Source organism: Dermochelys coriacea, chromosome 2 (assembly GCF_009764565.3).
Source record: "Dermochelys coriacea isolate rDerCor1 chromosome 2, rDerCor1.pri.v4, whole genome shotgun sequence".
In the NCBI taxonomy this organism is placed as follows: Eukaryota; Metazoa; Chordata; order Testudines; family Dermochelyidae; genus Dermochelys; species Dermochelys coriacea.
Window position 1 is genome coordinate 215,462,722 of NC_050069.1, and position 27,287 is coordinate 215,490,008.

Sequence of the window (27,287 nt, forward strand, 5' to 3'; positions counted from 1 at the left end):
CCCTCCTTCCCCTCTGTTTCAAGATTCACAAGATAGCGCTTTCCCACCCACATTCCCCTTTTGAGCCAGTGAAACACATTTCTGAACGCTTGCACAATCTTTGGAAACTTTTTCTTAGAACTGGAACTTTTCTCATGAATGCTAAGTATGTGTTGCATTCTAGGGTGCGTGTCTGTATAGAGCTAGTGTATTACACAGAGTATAATTCGTTATGGGGCATGAATTGGAATTTATAAATCACCATGCGGTAAATCCTATTTCTACAACGCTTAGTATTTCATTTCATGTGCTTGGGCTTTGAGGAAGACTTTGCTGGACTTTTGATACACTGTTTTTGTTTTTGTTTTTGTTTTTTTTTTAAGAAGGTGACTTGGGATGTGCATATTTGCAGCCTATACAGAACGGTGAAGCTTTATAATACTTTGAGTTTTATATGCCACAACCGAACAGATTTGGGTTTCCAAAGTGGGGAAAGAAACTGTCAAAAAATCCCATACTAACAAAAGACAATGATCAAGGGGCAATACGGTAGTTGCAATTGATGGCATTTTTATTGTACATTCAAAATATTGAAAATGCAAGAGCAGACATACAACAAAGCTGTTTTCTACTAGTGAAAAGAAAATGAAAGGATTTTCCAGATATTTACTAAAGTTCACAATGGGAACCATGACCTTGATTCACTTGAAATGTCATTAATCAGGTTTTTAAAAGCTACAGAAAGCTTGCTCATTTTTAAACTGCTTTTTGCAGTTACATTATATTTTCTTCTTTGCAGTTCTCCATGTCAGTTACATTAGGGAAGTTTTACAACAAAACAGGATAGGTTTGTAGGATTTTACTTACTGTTATTATATAGGCTGGAAAAAAGTTCTTCGAAGTATAAAAATCTGTCATTCACAGATCCTTGCAAGTTTGCTTAAAAAAAAAAAAACAAACCACACAGTGAAGGTATAATTGCAAATAAAACTGCATCATTGATCATGTGAGGTCTGAAGAATATTTGATTTTTTTTAACCTGAGTTTTTAAAGGGAAGTAATTTTATGCTGGGTTGTCGGTTGGATCAGTAAATTTGTCAATCATTTACAAATGTAGAAAATTAGAAGAAAGCACAACTGTGCTTCACAATACTAGGGAATGTTGATGTTGCTTTCTGCATTTTTGCAATGCAAACACACAAATCCATGGGCCTTAGGTGGGACTCTGTTGAAGTCAATGGAATCCTTCCATTGACTTTCATGAGCATTGGACTGAGCCTTTAATCATGATCATGATGATATAACAACTTAGTCTGGAGTTAACTTTCTAAGACAATGTCTGAACACAGCCCCAAAATCATAGTACAGTATACAATCCTCACTCCTCCCTCCTCCCAAAAAAATCAACTATGTTCATGTATTCTGAATGGCTTGATCTAACAAGTCTCCTTAGACAATGATGCAATAGTCAGAATATTTTCATTATTTTAGAAGAATATTGTTTTTAGACCACATATTTTACCATCCCATTATTTTGTTTTAATCTGAACTTCTGTGCTGAATATTTGATATCAGTGTAATTTATGGCAGCAGATCTCATTTTTAGGTCAGTCAGTGTATTTCTGCAGTTACTGGCGGCAATTGCAGTTTGTTTTTCTATATTTAACAAGGAATGTATGTGATGGATCCTTCTTTTTGTTTCCCGAATCAAATTGCCATATGCCATAATTGACTTTTTTTATTTAATACTGATCATTTAGAGAACTTTTGGCCCCCTTCCCCACTTTTAAACTTCTTTAGTAAATGTTTACAATTAATTATCAATTTAGAGTAAATAACTAATAAGTAAACAAAGAGGCTGTTCAGATATAGCATCAGCAGTATCAGAAACTAATTAATTAAGCACTAGTGCATATTTAGCGAGATACTTCCATGCCTCTAGTTACCATTTAAGACAACAGAATATTTTGGGGATATGCCTATGTTCTGAACATGTCCCCAGTTTTTAAACTAAATTAGCCTTGGGGCCACCCCAGTTTTGCGGAATCTGGCTTTCATTAATATAAACTGTTGACATCAGAAATGTTAACTCATAAAGTCAGGTTTTGACAGTTGTCTATTCTAAAGGAACCAACACAACGTCAATTAAAGCTACATGCATTATTTTTATTTCCAAAAAATGCTATATTTATTCGCCCTCATAAAATTGTCATGAAAATTTCCCAGCGAAGACGCGCATTTTTTCATGTTTATCTTTATCATGATGACAATGGGGGAGAAAAAGACTAATGCTATTTTATACCTTTTTTTTTTATTATTTTTTTGTATACTTTTGTCATAATTTTGTTCCTTGCTTAGAAACCAAGGTGAAATGTGCCTTAGAAATTATTTAGGTAGAATGACTGACTGACTGATTTTTGGATCCCACACTGGGGCCTGAGCTGGCTGGGAAATAACTTCTGAAGATAATGTTCAATAAACTGCTGCATAAACATGGAGAAACTGTCAACTCTGTATAAAAGATTTGTGAATTATATGATGAGTGGGAAATGCCTCTTAGTCATCTCTTCCTGAATGCAGCAGGCCAACCTGCCTGAGCCCAAATGTGGGACCGTAAACCAGCATGAGGGGATATACACACAGCCCTTTAAACATTGTGAGCTCATTTCTTTCAAATAAACATTTCTGATGTCAATAACTGTAGTAAAAATAAGATGCCACAACATTATGATGTATGCTGCAAACAAATTTAGTTCTTTTAAAATGCAGTAACAGCCAAGATATTTGAGTACTAATGCGAGGTAAATAAAAAATGAATAAGAAATGTATCCCTAAAATGTGTTGTTGCTTTATATGGTATGAGTTCTTCCATGAGGTATAATTTGGATTTTTTTCCCTCTCATAAATGACCTGCGACTTCTGAAGCCATTTAATTTCACCAATGTAAAATAACAGGTGTTGTTTACAGAGGATATAAAACAAGTAACAAATGCAAAACTATTATAGTGGTTGTGTAAGTCAGTTTATTTGTGTCTAAACTTTCTTAAAACATCCATGATTTTAGGAAAGACGTGAGCCCAGATGCACCTTGGAAACACAGTGTAATCTGGATTTCATGTGAAAGCAATTAACTTTCTGAGTATTTTAGGAAGTCTAAATTTCAATAGGAAAAATCTGAAAAGCTCCTACTATTCGGGGGAGAACTTTACAGTATAACTATTAAATATGCAACAATCTACATGGATTGGGATATCTATTAGGCTACATTAATATATATTACAATTGAATATATGAAGATGTGCTACTGTGTACTGAAGCCCAATGCCATTTTAAAATGCCATTAAGTATGAAAGATATTTTTACATCTGACACACAAAGATGCAGTATAGAGTGCCGAGATTTACAGAGAGGTTGATGTATGTACCTATAGCTATAGGTTCATTTACATTTTTTAAAATGAATATAAAATGCCATCATACAAATATAGTCTATGATGTGCCTTCGAAGAAACTGTTTTTAAAATCGAAATACCATAAATGTACTGTCTAAAATCACATCAAAGCAAGTCATTTTGATAAATGACTGTAAATAGTGTGAATTCATTGGTTTCAATGACTTCTGATTGCTCTCTAAAACATTTCAGAAAGAAAAATGAGCTGCACCCGCATAATCAAAAGGATTGTGTAACTGATTCATCAATGTGTCCATACTTTTCAGCAAGGTTCTAACGGAAGCAAGAGAAATACATGCTATTGGCTGAAAACTTTCTCTGGAAAGAGTTAATTTACTAATTATGTTTGGGATGTAATATCAAAACATCACTTATCATGAAGGGAAAATGTCAAAATATGTAGGTTATACAAATCAGAGGGGTATGTACCAAATGTGCTGAAGTCAAATTGAATGATCATGCTATTTTAAAGAGAAATATAATACAGATGATTCCTTATCAGAGACTAGTGTTGCATAGTGCATTACTTAGTGGATAGTTTTATTGGACAAAATTTACAGTAATATGTTCACTTTGCTCTCAGGAAGTATAATTAACAAAACAGAACTGTATCTTTCATAGATACTAAAGTATATTTAATTCATACAATCTAAAACTCCTTGCTCTTAGCAAAATTACAGGTTTACTATATTTTAGCACATCTCTTTGCATTAACTATGAATGGAAAATAGCATACGGTCATACCATCTCATTTGAATTGCTATCTGTATGGATGTAATGAGATTAATTTGTAGCTACAAACATTTATGTCCTCCCTATTCCCCTATTTAAAAAAAACAAACAAAGATATCAAGGCCTCAATCCAGAAAAACATTTAAGTATGTGCCTAACTTTTTGAGTTGTTCCATTGCTTATAGTTAAGCACATACTTAAATGCATTGCTGGATCAGGCCCAGTTTTTCTTTAATACACCAACAGAACTATGTCATTTTGTCTTGCTTTATATTAGCCAGTACCCAGTCTTACAAGTAAAGTCACTGAACATTTTGTCTCCTAATATTGCACTCCTTATGTATCCATCGTAGAGGCAGAGAGAGATGCACATACACACAAAGAGATACAGGAAGTGTGAAAATATATAAAGAACTGGAAATTTTACAAAAAACAAACCATTTAAAATTCCATTTTAAAAATCACAACAATACATAATTTTTAGGATTTTAAATTTATTGGAAAGTGGAAGGGCAGAGGGGAGGGGAAAGAGTACCAGTTGCATAACTGAAACACAAATTCCAGCAATAGCAACAGAGTAGATATCAATTTAGGTATCACCTAATAGTTTGAAATCACCTAAAATTGTATTTAATGTTGTGATTTTTAGCACTAGAGAATAAGACTCAAACTAACAGATCCTATTTAGAGAGTAATTCTAATGTTCATAGTTCTTACGATAGCACCTGAGAAGCGAACATATGCCTTGGGATTTTTTCTTTTTGTTCTTATTAGACATAAAATAACAACTAGTTTGTAATCTCCAGAGTGTTTTAAGTGCGCTCATTCATCTGAATTCAGTTAGCCATTTTGGAATCTTCATGCTTTACATTTTTATAATGCATTGGTCTTCATGCACTTGATTCTGCCCATTTGAAATCAATGGGAGTGGGATCAGGCCATTCATCTTGAAATTCAAGGCAAGGTGATCACATTCACTTTTATACTGGCCTTTAATAATCATGCATTTTATACTGCCCTTTAATAGTCATTGAGCATTTTTCCGTATTATCTCTTATAAACTTAGCCGTGGGTCTCGAACAAATTTTTGCTGTGGCTCAAAAGTCATGGTGGCCAGACTTGAAGTCCACGATGGTCATACTTGAGAATCACTGGTTTTACGTACAATGTGAGTGTTTCCTGTATAGTTTTTTCTCCTTTGGTAAGATGTCCTGTACAAGCAGTTTTCCATGTCCAGATGTGGCACATTAACAGAATGCCTTAGTTTGTTAGAGTGAGGAAAGCTAAGAATTCATCAATGAGTCATCAACTTAATGAGGGGTTTTTTTGCGGGAATAGTTTTCCACATGCCTGCATCTTTGTTCTACTGCTCAACGTTTTTATTTATTTACGCAAATCAGTGGTACTGCTCCTAACCATAAAGTTGTTTTGTGCATGTTTGTAGTATTGGGGACCAACATCTTTGATTATTCAAACAGAATGAATTTTTAAAATCTAATTTATGTGTTTCTTTATATGTTGTGGGTAAAATCCTCCCTTCACTGAAGTCAATGACAAAACTCTCATTGACTTCAGTAGTGGCAAGATTTCACCCTATGTGTTTACTTTATACACATGACTCAGGTCAGGCAAGGAAAATAGACTGATTATTCTCTCTTATGGCTGTAGTTCTGGTCATTTTCTGATTCTTGCATGCTAGTACTACACACCTTTTGACAAATGTTACAGAGGCATGTTTATTTCACAAAAGAAAAACTGGATTGTTTTAATTTTATAGAAACATTTATATACTTAGAATTTATAAATACCTATTACATCATCTACATTTTGGGACAAATTTGACTTGATCATATCCCTTTAAAAATATTGCTTTCATAGCCAAGATGTGAATCGTATACATACTTTTCATTCGTTGCTGTTTTTTTAAAAAAAATATCTAAAATGTCCCTGGTATTGTATAGACAGCTGCATAATAGTATATTAAGATTCACAGACTGATGCAGTAGAGTGAAAAACAGTTCATAATAAATTCTTTATAATAATTTTGTGAAAATTACCGTGCTGTTTATCCTTTACTCTTATGAATGTAGATTGCTTCTAAATTGTACGCTGACATAATGGTCAAAGTCCTCCTAATTTTAAAGCTAGGACATTAACATAATACTCATTACAGATCAAAAAATAGGACCTGAGGGTAAAATGTTGGTCTCATTACAGTCAACAGCAAAACCTTCATTGACTTTAATGGTCATGATTTTGCTCTGAGTTTTGGAAGGGCCTCAGACTTTGTGCCAGAAAATAATTTTGGATGTATTTTATAGCACTTATACAACGTGATTTGAAGGTGCAAGTGTTGTACAGCTGCAATTATGTGCAGGTGCAAGAAAATCAGAAGCTTCTGAAAATCAGAAGCTAAATGTTTTAGTTCTTAACAACTGAGTAAACTTAATGATCCAATCCTACATGCATTGAAGTGCAAGTCCCACTGACTTCAGTACGACTTTCACTTCAATTTCACAGGGAGCAAGTCCCGCTTCGATATCTTATTGATAACTACTTATACATAAGCCTTAGAGTATTGGGAAAAGGGACCCTTAAGTATATGAAAAATAACAAGAAGCTAAGAATATTTATTCAGTTGAAAGAAAAGTTCTTTTGTAGGTTAACCTACATTACAGTTTACATTTCTCTTTAACTGATGAAACAAAATAGTTGGCCCAACAGAGGATGAAATAAGTCTCAGAGGAATGATTCAAATAATTCAATTACTATGGAAGAGCATCATTTTACTAAACCAATAAAATCCAGTGGATTATGAAACTCCGAAGGACAGCCAAAGAAACTTTTTAAAAAAAAAAAAAAAAAAAGCTGCTTCTTGGACAGGAGAAAAAAAAATTGGTTCACTAATATTATTTATGGCAAGTAAAGTATGAAAAATTAGATTTGACACCCATTACCGCAGGTTGTGCTGCAATGTAGGTGCAATGTTCGTTTTTACTGTCCCCACTATTTGATCTACAATAGCTATTTTTAATTTTAGCAACTGAGCTTTAATAAATACTGCCACACAGCATCTCTGTTACGTGCTCTTGGAAATTTATCCATCACCACTGTATCTAATATTTCTACTGCTGAAGGCCTTCATCCTACAAAGATTTAAGTAAATGCTGAACTTCACACATTGCAAGTGAAATCCTGGCCCCTTTGAATTAAATGGAAGTTTAGCTATTGACTTCAATGGGACCAGGATTTCTTCCTGGTAGCAGCTGCACTGACTTTGATAGCTCTACTTACATGCCTGGAATTAAGCATGTGCTTAAATATTTTGGTGAATAGGGGCTTTAGTCTCTGTCTTACATATCCAAAAAGCAACAGTTTTATTCTTTGGCCTTTCTGAAAATAAATACTAAAATCTGTTGGACATGTGATCTGACTGTACAGATGAAAACCTAAAGAAAGTTGAAGAAACAGTGGTGGGATTTTTGTCCTGTCTTTCAAGAGGGAACCAAAACCAAACCAATCCAAAACAACAACTCTGGAAAGGTTCCCTATACTCGGGAAAATTCCACGAGGTTCCCTTAATGAGATTCCCACAAATGTTTCTTTCGAGGATGGGACTCTAATGGATGCTGCAGGGAATCCTGTACAACCAGCTGTCTCTGCCCTTAAACGGGATTCCATTTCCCTAGCACAGCGATGCTCCATGCAGGAGATAACCTAGCTTGGGGCTCTACTACATTTTCATGCATTCTTGGGGTGTTGGTATGGAATGATGCATATTCCCCACCCTCACAAGCTCCCAATCCCTTGCCCTGCCCAAACGTGGATACCAGATCTCTCCGAGATCTCTGCATAAGGTGTTGGGAGAGGGGACACTGTTGAGGAGGTGGCAGATGTCACTGCTCCTGCCGCTTCCCTGTGGGCTCAGAGAGTGTGTCATGGTGGAACCCCCTTTTCATACAGATTGGGGGAACAATTTGGCCCATTTTGTGCAGGCAAAATATCCAAGATGGATAAATAATTATCTATGGCTCTGACCCAGCAAAACCCTCAAGCAGATATTTAGATGTGTTTAGGCCTGATACAGTTTGAATAACTCCTTGTGTTGATTCCTAATTCTTCTGTAAGCTTTGAGCATTTCTCCTATCTGTCTACATAACTATTAGGCCCCATGACTCTAGTGACTGAGAATGTGCACATCATTCCTTACACACTTATTAAACATATATGTTTTTTTTCTTTCTCAGCTAACATGCAGTGCATACTACTGAAATTAAATTACAAATAAAGAAATATAATCAGCTTGTCCTAAATTTTATTTTTAAAAAGACTGTTCATTAGAAAGGAAAAAGACAAGGGAAAAAATTCTTTAGGTAAAATATATAAAGCTCAAAGTGACTGTTAAATAAGAGGTTGAGAACAACTATTCTGGGCTAAAAGAAAAGGAGTACTTGTGGCACCTTAGAGACTAACAAATTTATTAGAGCATAAGCTTTCGTGAGCTACAGCTTGAAGTGAGCTGTAGTTCACGAAAGCTGATGCTCTAATAAATTTGTTAGTCTCTAAGGTGCCACAAGTACTCCTTTTCTTTTTGCGAATACAGACTAACGCGGCTGCTACTCTGAAACCTGTTGTTCTGGGCTAGATTCTCAGCGCATGTAAATTGTCACACCTCCATTGGACTCAATATTGCTACACTGACTTACCCCTGCTGTGTGACAACTTCTTAGTGATGAACTGTACAAAAACCTTTTCCACTGAAAGAAAACAGCAGTACCACAACTATATAATTAAAATATGTTAATATGAGCTAAGGGTCCTTAGCCCTCAGCTCACTGAAACGTATGTCTTTGAAAATCAATCTTCAAAAAACCCCAATTGAAATTCTTCAAGCTGCTCTTGCTGAAGTAAGTGGGAACCAAGAGCACTGCAAGCTCTAGTCTATAATTAGTAATAATGTCTTGCTGCTACAACAAAGTTTAAAGTAACATGTTGATGCAGTTATATTATTGACTATATTCTTGTTTCAGAAAAATTTTGGATTTGTGCTGCAGTTAAGGCCTAATCCTGCAGGAAGTTAATTTAGCCTTCTCAAGGACTTCAGGAATCAGGTCCTTACTGTGTGTTTTCTATTTTAAAAAAAAAAATCTTTGAGGTAGATTGTTTGTTTGGTTTTATGCCTTAGAGAACGTAGCACCTTTTTCATCCACTCAGAGAGGGAACTGTGTTTTTACATTACAATTTGTCTTAAAGGGTAATGTTTATGTGATACTGACCTAAAATCAATAAAGAAATGGAGAGACCAAAGACTATGTAGGACTATGTAAATGTTTGTCAATGAATGCAAGGTGAAACAAAATTAACTATGTATAGGCAGCATAAGAGAGGAAAATAGGAGGGTTAATTAGCGCTCGCAAGTTCTTTGAACGCTATAAATACAAAGTATTATCTCTTTTTAAAGTTAGCATTTTGTATGCTAATGGTAACGTGGAATTTAGTAATAATTCCTATAATTGGTCTTTAAAAAGACTCTCTATATTAAGTCATCCACATTTATGGAATTATTATTTTAAAATGTTAGTAGATCAAATATCTTTAAATGTAATTAAAATATTGGTGTGAAAAAACACAGAAGAAAAGCTGGAGATCAATGCTTAAATATTCAGATTTGGTTTAAATTATGAAGGACTAATCTGCCAAACTTCCCTGTAGGTTTTGTATTTTGAATTTTACTTCCCTTGTTTCCCCCACCCTCAACCCTTTTTATATTTTAATATGTTACTACAGTTTTATAAGAACAAACATCTTTATTGCTTTAATATGAGTGAATGCAGAGAAATCTAATACTATTAAACCTCATATTTCATGGGTTCCAAACTGAAATTTAGATGTAAGCAAGGTCTCATTTGAGAGGGAGATTTTCCATGCCAACAGGAATTTAACATTTTGGTTTTTGCAAACATATCACCAGGGCTTTGCCAGACACAACACCCAAACAAACACATCTTTTTGATGGAGCTAATATGTTTCAAGTACAGTGGCTAAACGTGTTCAACAGCTTGACTATGTTTACTGAAATATCATTTATAGACAGCTCTGATCCTACAGGGTTTTCGGAGATGGTGGGGCCTTCAGCAAGGGGCTGAGTGATTTCAGTAGGACTTGGATTGGGCCTTTTGTAAACTGAACTACACACCTGCTCCTGTAAAGCCCTAAACCTGAAAACACTTAATAGTGCACTTAGCTTTACTATCATGCACATGTAACCAACATAGAAGGGAGATAAGTCTAAGATTGTATTGGATGCGATTTACTTACCAATTCTGTGCTACAGAAATCCTCTCTCTGACTTGCAGAGACCATGAATTCATATCCTTGCGAGAGACTACAGATGGGTTTTCTATAGGAACCATCTAAAAAGTGGAAATTATAATAGGATTCACTTTTTTCTTCTCAGGAATCCAATACCAGTCTTTAACACACCCCCCCCCCCCCACACACACACAATGAACAGTGTGAACTTTTTTCCTTTTTTTAATTGAATAACTCTTCAAAAATAAATCATTACTCACAGACTGCTAGACTAGCATCACTAACTAGAAATTTGTTGTTTTCTTTTAAAATGAAGAGTCTGAAGCAGAGCCAAACCCTAAAATATATATATTTAAACCTCACAAAATAAATAAATGGATTGGGACTTTTGCCAATCAGAGATCTTCTGCTTTCACTTAGGTCATGACAACTAGGTATAGACAGAACCAATTTTTTCAGCATGTATGATACTAAGCACAAACACAATGTCAAATATACACACGCGCGCACACACACACCTGACAATTGCTGCAGCTGTTAGGTTCAGTGGAGTGATACGACTCACAAAGACATTAAGCCTGTAGCCTATGATTTTTCATTTGTGGTATTTTCCCAGTCTCAATCCCAGTGACTTCTGTAAAATTACTGGAAACTATATTGAGATCCAAGCTACAGATTCAGTCTGGGTTATCCCCACAGTTCTGTCTTTTCCATGCTGGGCTGGGCTGTATCTGGCTAGTGCGCAAATCAAAATGACTGCCAGTTATGTACCCCGACAGAGCTTGCTACTGACTGGTCAGGAGCTTCCAGTTTCTAACTAAGAGTATAATGTGTGTACTGGAACGTCTGCCCTTATTGAAAACTTCCATGCCAATTTCAGAGCATGATTAGCTTTCTGCACTCCCTCTAGTGTGCTTAAATAGCAACTTTTTGTTTGCAGTGACTCAAGCCTCTAAACTGCCATTTTGTCTGAGAATGTTTCCATCTCCACTCGGAACAAGTAGAAACAGCAGCTGTGATTACAGCAATAAGACTTTTGTGGCTGAAGACCAGAAAAAGGATGGAGGCAAGAAGAGATAAGGGGGTTACACATAGTCTCAATGGTACTACTCACAGTAATAAAGTTAAGCACGTGTGTAAGTGGTTGCAGGATTTGAGCCTGTATCTGTGGCTGTTCTGTCATTGACTTTAACTTTTTGGCTAAGAAATTTTTCCAGTTATACTACCTGTATGGATGGATCTCAGACAAAAATATTCATTATGCAGGACCTTATTTCATTTTGTGTTTTTCAAGTCTGCCTCAAGAACTAATTTGAAGTCTTAATTCACAAAATATATAAACATGGAGGCTGCATTCATGTTACCACTGAAACATGATTGACTTTATTATATACAGAGAAGTGAAAAGCATACAGCTAAACATGTAGCAAGGGGGGTAGTTTTAATGCTGCCCATGATGCCTGCCCTGTGCCCATATCTGACAATAGCACCTTGTTCATATACCAGTAAGCACCTAAAATGGATTGAGGTGAAATCATCTGGGTCCAAAAGGCACAGACCCTATGAGGACTATATGGGAGTCTGCTGGATGAGTAGCGTCCTGGGGCACTTGTGCATTTCCTATGTTCTGCAGGAAAGATCTCTGTGCAAGATCTCCATAGGCCCCGTGGATGACCCCATTGGGACAGGCCAGGGGAGAAGCTGCAGTATCTTGTGTAACTGTCATGGTGGAATGCTGCCACTAGTTTGCCTTCAGCCCTGAGTAGGAGAGGGTTGAATTTAACCTGCCCAATTTTTCCATCCTCTACAGAGCTCAAATAGTCAGGCTTTATGTGGGTAGAGTTGAATATGAAATAAATACAGAATTTCATCCCTTCCTGTGGAAAAACTTACAGAAGGAAGAAGTACTCACAAAACAATCCAAAATGGATGTGTGGGGAAACCTAAAGCATTCTCCTTACAAGAGAAAGAAGAATTAACTGTATGGCAAGGGCATGACTTCATGGTTAGAGGATCTATGCCGATACTGCAGATCTCCTGACCTCCAGCTGTGTAGCTGCTTTGCCATTGGTTCCCTAGTCAAAGGCTATGTAATACCTCATACTTTGAACAGGGTTGAAGCTGTGGATTGGAAGATATTATCCGCCACTCGGGTTTGCGATGTGGGGTCATCTTTGACTTCTTTTCTCCTCCCATACACATCCAGGCTGTTTTGCTGCTTCTTCCTTCATGTGATATAAAAAATCCAACCCTTCTTTTCTGTCCCCATGTCCATGCTCCGGTCATCTCTGTCTTGATTACTGTAACTTCCTCCCTGACTCCAGTGCTGCCAACAGCACATAGTAGGAAGTTATCCAAGAAACCCTGAAAAGTTGCTATTTAAGCTTTCAAAGTGTGTCAAAAATCTCACTAAACAAAATTTCCACAAAATTCAGCAGCAAACTATATGTATATACATGGGATGGTAAAATTTTCATTACAAACACAATACTGAAATAATGTATTATAGAATTTCTGTACATACTAATCCCTGAAAATGCTTTTAGACTGTAAGTCATATTCTAATAGGAGTTTGTCATAGAGATTTTAAGTGCATAACTGGGTATGTCCTCAGGAGGAAGCACATTCCAGGGCTTGGGCTGAGAGGCTGTGAATGAAAGGAAGGGTTTGACTCAAACTCCTGGTGGCAGAATAAATGCTTAGCAAGTAACTGGAGTTTAGCTTCGTTCCTTGCTGGTGGGGAGGGGGTAAAAAGACCGATCTAATGGGGAGGAGAGGTGGAAGAGAGGAGGAGACAACTGCCCCAAGAGGAAAAGTTATGATCTTCTGCTTAGTAAAAACAGTTAGTGACCAGGGCGGGCGCTACTCCCTGGGCGAGGGTGATGCAGGAAAAAACAGTTGACAACAGATCTTTGAATCTTTTGCCGCTGAAATTATTAAAATCTCCTCCAAGAAGCAGGGAGCCGGCTTGTCTAGCTGGGTGATTCCTTGTGACTCTGATGAACCTGCCCCATTAGCATTCTGCGCTCACCCTGCCTGGGTGAGAGGACACTCCCAGCTGCTGAACAGAAAGCAGCAGCAATGCTGGGCGCTTCCTCCTCGGCTGGATAGTCTTGGCAGCTGGGTTTATTTTGGTATAATTTACCAGCTCCATTGGTGTGTCTCAGTTGGCAGGGGGCTGGCAAGGGGTTTCATGGCTGTCCTGGTTACGTGGGGCAGGGCTGGGGTCCCCCATACTTCTTAACTTGGTATTTGGCTGCCCCTTCAAACCTCCCTTTGCTTTTTGCACATTATTTTCCATAATTGCCACTGCTGCCTACAAGCAACTACAACAGTACACTGCCCTCATCAGGTGGGTGCTGCTCACGTCACATCTGGTTAAGGTTGTGTAGATGTAATGACATTGACTTGGTGTGCAACAGAATGTGGTAAGAAGAGCATTGAATGGATTTTATTAACACTATTGAGCTGCTTGTGAATGATTTTTGTTACCATATAAATTGGCGACTTTCTCTGAATATCACTGTAATCGGCAGTGAGAGTCGCTGGTCGCTTTGACGCTTATTTGCTCGCAAGGTAAACTAAAAAGTCACTAAATCGAGCAACAAAATCGCTAAGTTGGCAACACAGCACTGAATTCCACATTGTTCCTGCTAAAATGATCCCATCTGTTGATCAGACCAGATTACTTCCCCCATCATTCTTCCACCGGCTCCCACTTGCTTATCTATTCAACTGTAAATGTTACATCCTCACCTTTAGGACTCTGCACTATTTTACCTCAGCCTACATCTCTGATATTGTTTCTCATCTAATCCTACCTTACCTTCTTTGCTTCACCTTGTATGCTCACTTCCTTTTCCCACTCACCTTCTTATACCTTCTTCTGTACTGTCCGTATGCTTGAAATGAACTCCCAATTCCAGTGTACCATGCTCTCTCATTCAGTCCTTCCTAATGCTCATATCTTTCATGGGGTTTTACAATCCCAGGTTAGTCAAATGCCTCCTGCACCTCAACATTATATAAGAAAGAGAAAGTAACCCCCCGCCCAAAAGTCAACATTTGTACATCTGCCATTTGTGTTGTCTTGGCTCTCTCCTATATTTCAAGCTCTTCAGGCTAGAGACAGTTTATCTTGTATAGCGCTAAGCAAGGTGTTAATTGTGGAAGTAGCTACAGGTGGACTATGGGTCAGAGACAATGAGGATGATTAATATTTAGTGCTGATAATGTGCTTAGAGATGTACAATGTGCAGAAGAAAAGTGTTTGCAACTTCTTTTCTCATTCTTTACAGAGCCAATGGTGCAAAAATGGAAGTTATTTCCCTGAAATTCAGCCTTTAACTCCAGCCTGTTAGATGATAATTCCTGCATCCTAAGAGTAGGAAGGGGGGACCTGCATGGAGAAGAATGAAGCTTCACTATAGGTGGAATGAGAATTTGCTTAACTAATAGTCTTCTTCTCCATTACTCTGTAGGTGGAGTTTCACAACTTGAATAAAGTAAATAATTTCACAACTCCACTTATGTACTGTGGTGATGCGCACATTACAAATGCACAGACAACTTTGGTCAGTCTGTCCACCTTATCTAATTGGGCAATAATCGGGTTCCACTATAGTATTCCATTTTTGTATGGTTGCAGAGCAATTTAATTTTGGGGAAACTTGCTCATGATATTTTGAATGCTTAGGATTGGCAATTCTGCAATTGCATTAAATGTTCAGAAAGTTTCATTGCAATATCACTTAAGTGGGTGTAAGGTGGCATTATAGGAAAAAATATATTAGACTTGAAACTCTGGAGACCTAAATTCACAGGGGAGTAGTTCACGGGCAAAAATTGGGGATTGGTCCTGCTTTGAGCAGGGGGTTTGACTAGATGACCTCCCGAGGTCCCTTCCAATCCTGATATTCTATAAGATTGGTAGAACAAGAACACAAAATAGACTGTGGTCCAGCTAGTCCACAATGTGCTTTTTTCCAAGTCCCAAAACCACCATACAATTTAACATAACTTTCAGGCTCAGTCAAGAGGATTCTGTTCCAGGACTGAAATAACCAGTGTGCTGCACACCAGGATTGAGGTGCATTTGCAGAGCAGTATGAAGACACATTTACAGGTTTTGTCTGAACTTTACTGGCCTCTGGGTAATGATGCATCTAATAATTTTGATGAGTGGTAATTTCATCCATTGAAAAAGCATAGAAAGCAACATCATTGCCTAATTTGATGTAGACACAGCTGCAAAATGAAGATGGAATTAAGCATCAGGCTGCAAGATGTATTAAACCTTAACACAAGGGAGGGGCACTACCTGCACATCATTCATACAAGGCATTTAATTGGTTCCAGTATGGTAGTTACAGGGCTCCTTACCATATAACTCATAATGCAAAGTATGATCTCTTCAGTTACCCCCCCCCCCCCGCCCCAGACTCAGCTCACTGAACTCACCTCACTCAACTCACCATTGTGGGGTGAGGGGGACAGAGGGTGCAGCAGGGTGGGAATCTCAGCCTGCAAGGGCCACAAGGTCTGACCTCAGCCCATGAAGGCCACAATCCTATATGCTTAAGGCCCAACACACAAATCTCAGCTCTTTTACCTCTGGAACTGTTCATTTGATTCTCTTAACCACATTGCAAACCTTCCGCAAGTTGCAACAAATAAACAACTCAACCCCTGTACCTCTATTGGGTACTCAGTGCATTCCTACTTAGCCCACCTGAAGGTTCTGTGAGGAAGGCAAAAAAATTCCCTGATCCTCTGCCAATTGGCCTATGGGAGAAAAAAAAATCCTTCCTGACTCCCTAAACAGGTGATTTGGCTAGACCTGCAGCATCTGCTAGGCCAGATTCCCATTCTTAGTTCAGGTGGGTAGGGTGGGCTGCTGGAATGGAGTTAAAAGAGGCTCCACACAGCCCCTGAGCTGGGCTAAATTCTGGGAGCTGAGGAATCCTAGTCAATCAGCACTCTCTGCTTCATCTGGCCAATGGGTACTAGAGACCCAGGGAGAAGCTACCCTTGATGAGTGTCTCCCTCCCTTGCTACTGGGACTGTCCACCTTTCACTGCTGACCCCATCAAGTTCCCTGACCTGTTGATGAAGGTGGTTGGCATATTTTATGAAATGGTGAGTAAAACAAACACAGGAGCACGTCATATGAATAACTGGCATTTCCCATTATGCATCTTGGATAGTCAAAACATTTCAAAAGCCAAAAAATCAAAGATTTTGTACCTTTTTTTTTTTAAGGCTGACCATAGAGATTCTTCTGGGCATATTGAGCGTATTCATTGCTGGGAAATAGAAAGCTAGAAATAGTTTTCTGGGACAATTAAGTAATTTAATGCTAATAAAATTGTGGGTAACACTATTATAGCAATTAAAAAAGAAATTTCCAGATTTCTGAAAAAGGTGACGGACAAAATTTAAAAAAAAAAAAAAAAAAGCCACAGGAAACGTTTTGAAGTCACTGGAAAAAGAAGATATACCTTACTCCTCTCTAATCCCAAATATACATAAGGAAGAGATTAGGACCCTGACTCAAGAAAGCACTTAAGCGAGTGCTTAAAATCCATTGACTTCAGTGGGAATTAAGCATTTCCTTAAACAACCTTCCTGAACAGGGCTGCTTTCCTGAATCAAGGCCTAGGTGAGATAATTTGCAGGATCAAGGTTCTGCCCACCTTTAGGAAATGCTGCAAAGACTCTCTTGTTGCTAAAGCTTTTCTGTCATACCAGAGTGATATCCGAACACCAACCTTCTTCCCCATTCTTTAACCAAAAAAACCCCACTGTAGTCCAAGCAAAGCTTTCTATAAACCAAAAAGGGAGAAGAGCCAGAGCCTCCATGAGGTCCACTAGGGATTTCATTATTTACAGTCTAATTAACATGGAAGGTACTCAGATATTATTGTGATAACAGGCAACGGGACAAAACCTAAGATAGCTAAGTGAAAATAGAACAGGAGAAGAACTCTAGCTACTGTATAAATATGAAGGTCTGGTTTTCACAATAGGCTTGATTCAAGTGTCACTGATCAAGGAAAATAGAAAACATTTTCATGAGTACAAAATGGTTTGGAAAAGCCATAGCACCCCTTTACACAAGGATTTTAATACTTAACAAACTTGAATAATTTATTTAAATAAGTGACAGGCAGGAATGAAGCAGTGTTTTAAAGGACAGAGCTCAGGGTGGTTTTCAGTACAGTACTACAGAAAGGATAATGTATCCGGTTAAGCAGTATGGTTCCGATTATGAAATATTCGTTTTGATTTTTTAAAATAGCTTGCATTGATGAATATCCATTGGAAACTGTTCCACAGTGCAATAGATCTTGCTTTCAGGAATTTTTTCCTCATGTTAATCTTGTTGTTCCTGATTTTATCTCATTTCTGCTAGTTTTATGCTCTAGGACTATCCTAAATAATTACTCCTCTGTGTGCACCCTCTAGATATTTGCAGACAGTTGACATGTGCTCCCTTCACTAACCTCACTTAGTTAATTGGTGGCTATTGATTCCTACCTTTTTAGTTTTTCCTACTGCGTCAGTCATCCAGCTGCCTAATAATTTTTGTTCCTTTTTAACTGAACGCTATCTAATTTGTCTCAGGATGAAGCTAAGAAAGGACTTGGCGCTAAGGCAATTCAGAAAAAAAAAATCCTTTAAATAGGTTAATTTATATATATGGAACAAAGACCAATAGAAGCGGAAACTGTGAATATTTAAAAAAAAAACAAAAAAACAAAAAAAACCCCTGTAACTAGAAGGGGAAAGTATTGCATGGTACAAATGCTAAAAGGATATATATGAAGAGCTCTAGGTTGGCTATCTGCCTCTTTACATCCCCAAAATGTTGCTAAATTACTATATATGAATTAGTTAAAGAATTTTCTGCCAGTAATATTTATTCATTTCTCAAAGCAGCTTTCTTTCCTTCCAGTCTGAAAATCTTCCACCAGTTGTCTAGATCCTTGATTTTCACTGATTACTGAACTATAAATCATCTGCAGCTTTATTGGTCTTTAGGCTTTCTGAAATGAAAGTCAAGTTGTTTTCTTACAGGTTTCTCCAAATTACATAGTTTGATTTGTCGCTAACCTGCTAAAAGGTGCTTATCCTAGGAGACTTTAATATTCACTATGGTAACTTTGCATATTTACCCTGCAGGAATTCTTAACAATTTTGAACTTGTTTCTCTTTCACTGCTTCTTCTCTACCCATTTCAGGCTATAACTACGCAAAGGGGTGGATAGCACAAGAAATCTCTGTTCTTCTTTGCAGCCCCATGCATGGTCTAGCACAATTACAGTCTGTGTTCTCTTGAGCTCAGGAACTGAGCCCTGTTACTGCCCTCAGGTGTCATAGTCCTGCACGCAGACCCAGCCAGAAGGAACCTTCTGCAGCCTTCCAGGAGGAGTAAACACATAGTGGTATTCTATGCACCAGAGAACTCTGGGCAGCACTGTGTTTCTCTTGGGCACAGTGCCTCAAAAACCTCCTGTTAGGGTGGTGTGGCTTCACACCACCCTAACAACACTGGTCTATGTCCTAATGGCAGGATCTGGTCTTAAAGGTTCGCATGTTCTTGGTTTCATTTATTCATTTGTTGTGCAGCCTTCTGGTTTCTCTGCATTTTCACCGCTATTGATTTTCAGTCTACTCTCTTCATCCTCTAAGCTGTGAGTATGACTTCTTCAGTGCCAAATAAGGTGGGTTCATACTTCTTTATATGTTAGCCCAAATATGATCGGAAAAATTAGTTATCGCTTTTCTTTTTATAATGACTAATTTGTCTTTGTCTGCTAATAATCAAGTTACAGAAAATGTTGTAAATAGTCTCTGAATGGACATTTTGTTTAATTAGTACTTTATTCACCGTAGTAGTAGTATTGTTATTAGTACTTTTATTAAGGATTTGAAAAGGTAGGAAGAGCTGGCAGTAAACTGAAGGAGCATTGGAAAGTTGGTAGCTGAAATATTGTTTAGATTCATATGGAAGGAAAGAATTTGGGCAGATGATCAAAAAAAAAAAGCACGACTCTGCAGCTACAATTGTTCTTCATTGTAGGTGCCTAAATGGGTACTTCTGGGTGTTGAGTTCTCTCGTGTTAAGGCAGCTTTTGGACTCCAACGTTTCTGTTCAAGACTATAGGTTTATGATCCATAAGTACTTTTCTCATTGTCTCATTTTCCAGTTGCCTCGCTCCTATATCCTTTATGCATTTGCTCTTGTAATGGCCTGAAATTTTTAATATATATTTAGTGCAACCCCAAGAGCTTGCCTTGAATTTAAAGCAAGAACACCCCTTAGGCAGTTTAAAAACACTCCAGTTTAATGCCAGTCCTGGTTAATGAGGACCAACAACTCCATCCTTTAATGTGCCTTCAAGAAGTTCCCTTAAGAGCGCAGTGTGGTCAAAAGATTTGACATAACATATTTTGCACTAACTACCAGACCAAAAGACATTACAGAAAACATGTCTATTTATGTGATCTCTGGTGTTGCTGATTTATAAATGACTCTTTCCTATGTCATTAATGGTTATGCTAAGGCCCCTGTCCTCCAAAGACTAAGCACATGCTTAACTTTACATTCTGTTCTTACTGAGGTCAGAACTCAATGGGACTACACATAGTGCATAAACTTTAGCATGTGTTAATGTTTGTAAGGTTGGGGTTAAATCAAGATCATATAAAAATATAGTACACACTCAGATGACATCTGACTCTTAGTTTTCACATATACTGTTAGATGTGTTTAGCATTGCAAACATTTATGTGACAGTAATGCTAAAGGTCCCAATTGCAATTGGTGTTCCATTGTGCTAAAATGTTGTACAAACACATAGGAAAGCCTGGTGCTTGGACCAAAAGGCTTGCTTATAAAATTGTATTTATATTATTTATATTCATTATTGTAATAATGAAAGATAACCATTCAGAAATTGAAACTATTTATTTAGCTCCGGTAGTTTTGTGGGGGGGTGGCTGTAAGAAATACTCTTTCCATTTATTCTAAAATAGGCCTATAATTATCTACATATTGTCCTTTTGATAATTTTGAGCCCATTATTGGCAGGCTGGGTCTAACCAACCAGATGTATAGAGGTGAGGCAAAGATATATTTCTCTGCCTTTACAAATATTACAGCTTCTCTCCAAATGGTCAGTTTGTTTGGCTGGTGCACAGTCCCCGCCACACATTTTTTCTAAAATTGAATCCAGATCAAGTAGCACTCCTCATTGATTGGATCTCCTTGACTGGCTTGATCACCATTCTTCACTCCTATTGAAAGTGGGCAGTTGCCAGTTTGCCCACGAGCCTGTCTTGAAAATCTCCTGATGTTCTCCTTAGCTCTTCGATGCCTTTTTCAAGTGACGTAAACATGATTGATCTGTTGTCGTTAGAAGATTATAGCAAAATGCTATCAGTAGTATCTGGATTTAGAACTGTGGACTTTCTTTGGCTAACTTTTTTTTTTCCAATTTAGAATGTGCACTTCTGTTTCAATGGGTCTTAATACATTCAGAACCTCCCCACTGTTGAAAACTCTGCTGCTTGCCTTCTCTTTGGACTAAGTTTGATTAGCCATATTGTACAATTTACATTGGCTCCCACTGAAGTTTAATATTTATATTCATGTTTTATTGCTCCTATGTAAAATTCTCCACTGTCTAGTTTCCTAGCTATGGGAACTATTGAGCCATATTGTGAAATCTCTCCCCAAGAACTAAGAATCTCTCTTGTATCCTAAGATTTAATTGGAAGGGATCAGACACCCAGGTGTCTTTTGTCTTCATCACGGACTGACCCTTTGCCAGGAGATATTCAGCAACTGAATTCTCTTGCTGTGATTTCAAGTCTAGATGTATTGATGTAGCTTGGTACAGTGGTTATTGCGTTTCTGTATAGCACATTGGGAAAATGTGTGAAGGGGCTATATGGGGGTGGCCAAACTTGGCTCGTGAGCTGCATGCAGCTTTTTTACAGTTAAATTGGGGCTCCCGGAGGGCTCCCCCATCCCATTCTCCACCTACCAGTCTAAGGGGGGGGAACTTGGGGCTTCTGCCCTGTGGCAGAGTGTTGGGGCTAGCGGTTTCTGCCAGAAATGACTGGTGCCTGCTGACAGTGGGGGAGGGGGCACAATTTAAAGGTTCGCACCCCCCTATAGCTTGAGTCATGCCCACTCCCCCCTAGTCACACCCCTCTTCTTTCCTTCAGCTCCCAGGTGTTAGCTCTGCATGGAGAGGTAGCTTTAGCTCCATGGGGAGAGGCAGCAGAAAAAGTAGCAGCCCTCCCTACATATCCCAGCTGTTTGCTGCTGCCTCTACCCAAGGCACAACCCCCAGCTTGCTGGCTCCAGCAGCTGCTGTGCAGGGAAGGGGCCCAACAGCATCATGTGACTGAGCGGGGCCCAGCAAACCCTGGCAAAAATGGGGTGGGGGGGCATGTGACTCCATGTGTCCCCCTCACACATCGCCTCTGACTTCAGCTCTTCAGGGTGGGAGGCACCTGCCAGGACTTCAGCCCTGCGGGGTGGAAGGAATGCCCCAGCTTTGGAACTTCTGGAGCTGTCGTATGTGGCTCGGAGTGTTAGTAAATTTGGCCACCCCTGGGCTATATTAATGTACAGATTAGAGGGGAGTGGATTAAATGGGATTGAATTTCTGGAATGCACAGCATCACCTCGTACTGTGAGCTCCTGTACTGTGGTTAGAGCCCAGGCTGTATAGCATGAAAATTTTTTTGTGATGTCCATTTAACCAATAAATCTGTCATCACTGACTGGTCTCCATTTCCTCTGAAATAAACAAATCACTTTTAGGTTCTTTGAAGTAGTAGACTACCAGGAAACCCAAAAGTCACTTTTGCTTCATCCAGTGAGATAAAGTAGTTAGTAAGTGGAAATGAGCTGCAACTGAAGGAGCCTCAGTGTGCTCACACCTGCTAGAATGTACAGTGGGTTTTCCACACAGCAGGAATTCAAACAAACCTCAGATTATTGCATTCAGTGAAAGTGAGTTTGCCCAGCCAAAAAAATGAATTGCTGGGCTCTTGGAAACTACTTTAAAGAGCTAATTTCAGAGGAACATAGGAAATTTGAAAATGGGAGGAATCCAGGGAGCTCATCTAGGTCTGTCTCATCTATTGAGTCACTGTATTTCTGTCTTCCAAATATTTCTGATTTCCATTTTAAACCAAATAGTTGCTCCTATTTCTTCTCTTGGTATTTCCTTCCAAATAGTACTTCTCTCTGTAATAATAATTTCCGTTGGTGGCAGCTACTTTCACATATAAGTTTGTCCAAGCATTTTGAAACTAGTTAAGATAGCTGTATTTCATTTGCAGTCTCCGTTCACCAAAAATTTGTGCAACTAACTAAAGGTTTCCTCTTTTATCACTTCTCTAGTCAAGAATATTGATTTCTGAATGCCTCTTAAATCCTTATGTCTGGTTTCTCTCTGATGTACCTTCTCCATTTCTTATAATATCCTTTTGAAAATAAACTAATCAGACCCTTGCACAATATTCTTAGGAAGATTCTTATTGCTGGACCTGTGTGACGCATTTTGCTGATGAAGTGAAATTCATCTTTTCCCTGGTTTGCCTAAAAGTGAATGAACAACGTCTGTGTTGACGTTTCACAAGATTTTCCACTACATGATAGCCAGAGTTTTTTTTTTTATTAGTGAAAGCTGATGTTTGATTTGTACAAATATCTGTGAACATGAAAAATGACTAAAATTTCTCCTGGTAAAATCTCACTTAAACGTAAAAATCAGTAATAATAATAAAAGAAAACTAGATTTTCATTGCAAATGACTTATGAGTGGCATTGAGGCCCCTAAAGTTCTGGCTTGCAAAGAGCCTCTCCCATGGCTGGGAAGCTTCTTCTTAAACCAGAAAGAAGCACAGGAAGTTGTCTGAGGAGCTAGAGGAATGTTTGGTTGTTTGCTACTATGTACCCTGCCTACTTGCATGATTCCTGAGCCCCATCTTCCTGTCTGGTCCCAGTTCCTGCTTTCCTGCCTCACCCCAGGTCCAGTTCCTATGCCTCATTGCTGACTCCACCTTTTACCCCTGGCTTGGCACCTTTGTCTCTGACTTTCAGCTTGGCACCTGACCCTGGCTCTGGTTCCAGGCTCCTGACTATTAGGTTGGACTCCCATGCTCCAGTCCATACACACACTTGCCTATTAAATGTACCCATTTCCCACCCCTACTAACCAGTTCAATGCTCCTCAACTGTGCATAGGTGATAAATATCTGCTGCTACTGTCCTGGGCCAGTTGGTATGAGTATGGATGCTAAACGTGTGCTGGCAGACTAGCTGTTCCTCAGGAATTCTTTGACTGTGTGGCTATTTTCTCCTCAAATGTCACCCCAGATTCTTTGTCCTTTAGGTTTTGGCCATTTGTACCTGTTACTAAGGTCCTGATGATTCTCCAGACAACAAATACAAGAATAATTTTGTGCTTTATAATAAAAAGAGACTAGATTTTCTTTCCTTCTTTATGGATAAACTAGAATCATAGAATATCAGGGTTGGAAGAGACCTCAGGAGGTCATCTAGTCCACCCCCCCTGCTCAAAGCAGGACCAATCCCCAATTTTTGCCCCAGTTCCTTAAATGACCCCCTCCAGGATTGGACTCACAACCCTGGGTTTAGCAGGCCAAAGCTCAAAGCATTGAGCTATTTCTCCCCGCCAATGTGCCACCACATTTCATAGTAGTGAATTCCATGTTCTCTAGGTATAAAATTGGTGTACTCTTGAAGGGGGAATAAAACACATTAGAAGTAAAAGTAGATCCAGGGTAAGATGATATAAAACCAACTCAAAGAGTGCTGCAAAAGCTGAGGAATGTTCTACAGTGCTCAGACCAAGCTCAGAAAATTTTTGTAAAAGCTTGAAATAACTTGGGGCTCCAGTCAACAATATATATTGCTTGGCTCTCATTTAACCATCTTTAATAGTGTTTTTTTCAATAGAGAGCAAAAATGAGAAAAAGCAAGACGTGCCTCTCTATCCATATACATGGCATTTTAGTACCTACAGAATACACCACTTGCCCACTGACCAATCAGAACGTTTGGACTACTTCCCAGTTGTAATATTCACCCAAGAATCCTTTCTCAAAATGAATATTCACATGCTTTGAATAAGCTCCAAGTGGTGTAGAGGTAATTTTGGAAGTACAGTGGCTCCAAGCTCACCTGCTGAAATATTTTTAAAAGGACAGTGAGGAGTGACATTGTTTGGGTGGAGGTTCAGGCTTGCATGAGCCCTAATGGATCCAGAGCCATAACCTGGGCATCGAAAGAGCCTAGTAATTCAGTTTATACAGAATGAAATAGTGGGAGTAAGGAGAGAGAAGAAGAGAGAGTTTTAAATTTAAAATCCAGGTGAATGGAATGTAAGTGGGAAGACTTGAGGAAACGAATGACAACAGGGACAATCTGATAACACATGATGCCTTTCTCTTGCTGCTTTCTGTTTGACATTTATTTTTTTATTCTTTTCTTTTTTTCCCTACCTTAGGTCAAATGATTCAGCTCTTCTCTGTCATATTTGCACTGCCCACTACCTAAACCAGCTCTTTCCATGTAAAACATTAGCCAGCAATTAATAAATGATCGCTGAGTAGTGTACCTATGAGAAAGTATCTTTGCTCAGTCATGTGAATTTTCCCACTATTTCATTCCTTGGCATCTGTGTGGCCTTCCGAATCAATTGGTAGGGTTTTCAAAAGCTATTTTGACTACTTTTAAATGTGCTAAAAATAAATGTGGACGGAACAAAGAAATCTAAATAAGCACAGGTGTACCTTTCAGGAAGTCTGAAAAAAATCTCTTCAGGGATCTTGAGCTATGTCCTTAGATGATTTATTTTTGTAACTGCTAAATCACCTCATTACAGGAAGGAAGAAAATGTGAAGGCTATTAAACACTTAGCCCTACATTTTACGAACTTTGTGGGGTTTTAGCCATATGATGACGGTTAGTATATAGGTCTGTTTGTCAGCCTGGGTTAGAATTTTCTGTTTGACTTTTTGATATTCTTATATCTTATATGAATATGTGTAAACAAAGGACAAAGACTGAGTATGTTGTTTCTGTGTAGTCAAATGGATTTGTTAGTATAATGGGAACAGATAAAAGCGGTTAAAGTGTTACTTGGTAAGATTGCCTCAACCCTATCTCAAGACAAGGTCAAGCAACCGGTTGGGAGGAGCAAAGGAGGCTTGGGGGAAGGTATAAAACACTAAAAGACCAGAGAAATGCCTGTCTCTGACTGCAGCACAACTTCACTCCTTACCCCTCCCAGGAGATACGAAAGAGGTGGGATGAAGATCCCAATTCACGACCCTCCCAAACGGAACATGACCATAAATTGTAAGGGGTGTGACTAGGGGCATGCATTGCAGGTATATCTGGGTCTGCTAAGAAGGGGGCGGGAAATGGGAAATGAGAATAGCGAATGGGGAACGGGGACATAGGCAAGGCTCTGTGGCGTCAGAGCTGGGAAGGCGGACACGGGTAAACACTCTGCAGTGTCAGAGCTGGGAACGGAACAGTGGGAAACAGACTCTGCCGGTGTGTAGAGCTATGAATGTGTTTTGTTCGGAACTAACCCCCAATAAACACTGCACTGCCTGCACTTCGGACTTCTGGTCTTCTGCTTTCTGTCTGCATGACAAGAACCAGAGGAGGAGGTGAAGACAAAGCCCTCTAACAATGACTACAAGAAACTTTCACAATTTTAAATCTTGAATAACACTGAACATCCAAGGGTTTGTTTTAACCACTGATCGACTTAGCTGAGTAGCTCTAAAGTTGTATGCAGTGTTGTTGTAGGTGTGTTGGTCCCAGGATATTAGAGAGACTGGGTGGGTAAGGCAATATCTTTTATTGGACCAACTTTGGTTGGTGAGAGAGACAAGCTTTCTAGCTTACACTGAAGGAGAGCTTTGTGTAAGCTTGAAAGCTTTTCTTTATCACCAACCAAAGTTGGTCCAATAAAAGATATTACCTCACCCACCTTGTATCTGTAAAATTTCTGAAGTTATAAACAGTGCACCAGGGGAAAATTCACTTAATTTTCAGATCAAACATCTATCTATGTAGTGTGGTGTGGACTAGTGCTGAGGAGGGATCAGCAAACCAGTTCAAATAATACTAGAACTTCCATCCTTGTACCTTGAACCATATTTAGAAATAACAATAACAATTTCTTTCTCTGATTGTGTTCTTTCACAGCCTGCAGAAACAATGCTTTAACTAGTTTATAAACTCTTTTTTTTCTTGTTTGTGGTGTGTGTATAAAACTTACTGAGGGCAAGTTAAGTTGGAGAAATTAGTTTTTCATTTAGTTCGGAAAGTGTTGAGCTCTGTGGTGCTCTAAATGCAGATTGTGTGAAAGTTCTGTCTTCTGCATTCATGAGCCTCATGTGTTATTCAATAGTTTAATTGTTATAATGGAACATTGTTGTTGTGGGAGGGCATGATCTTGGAGGGAGAGACTATTTGTCAGGTAGATAGGGCTAGGTCTGTGGAGCGTTTTAAGATACCAGGACAGAGACCGTGAATAGATGCATTCACTGGGGAGCCAATTCAGGGAGCAGAATGGTAATATGTTCATGGTGATCTTTGTTGCTAGATGGACTACTTCTGTGCTTTGTTCTAGGTAGTTTTTTGAGGCTTCATTCCTAGCTACGAGTTGCAGTAAGTCGTACCTAGAGGTCACGAATGTGTGGACTACCAATGCCAGGTCTGTGCCCAATAAAATGGGGAACA

The 27,287-nt window shown here is 38.7% G+C and overlaps 1 protein-coding gene across 2 annotated transcripts in view; it reads left to right on the forward strand.

Moving 5' to 3' along the window:
- The window catches only part of MEOX2 (mesenchyme homeobox 2), a 72,693-nt gene that overhangs the window by 2,386 nt on the left and 43,020 nt on the right, over nt 1-27,287 (forward strand). The gene's annotated exons all lie outside the window — the stretch shown is intronic.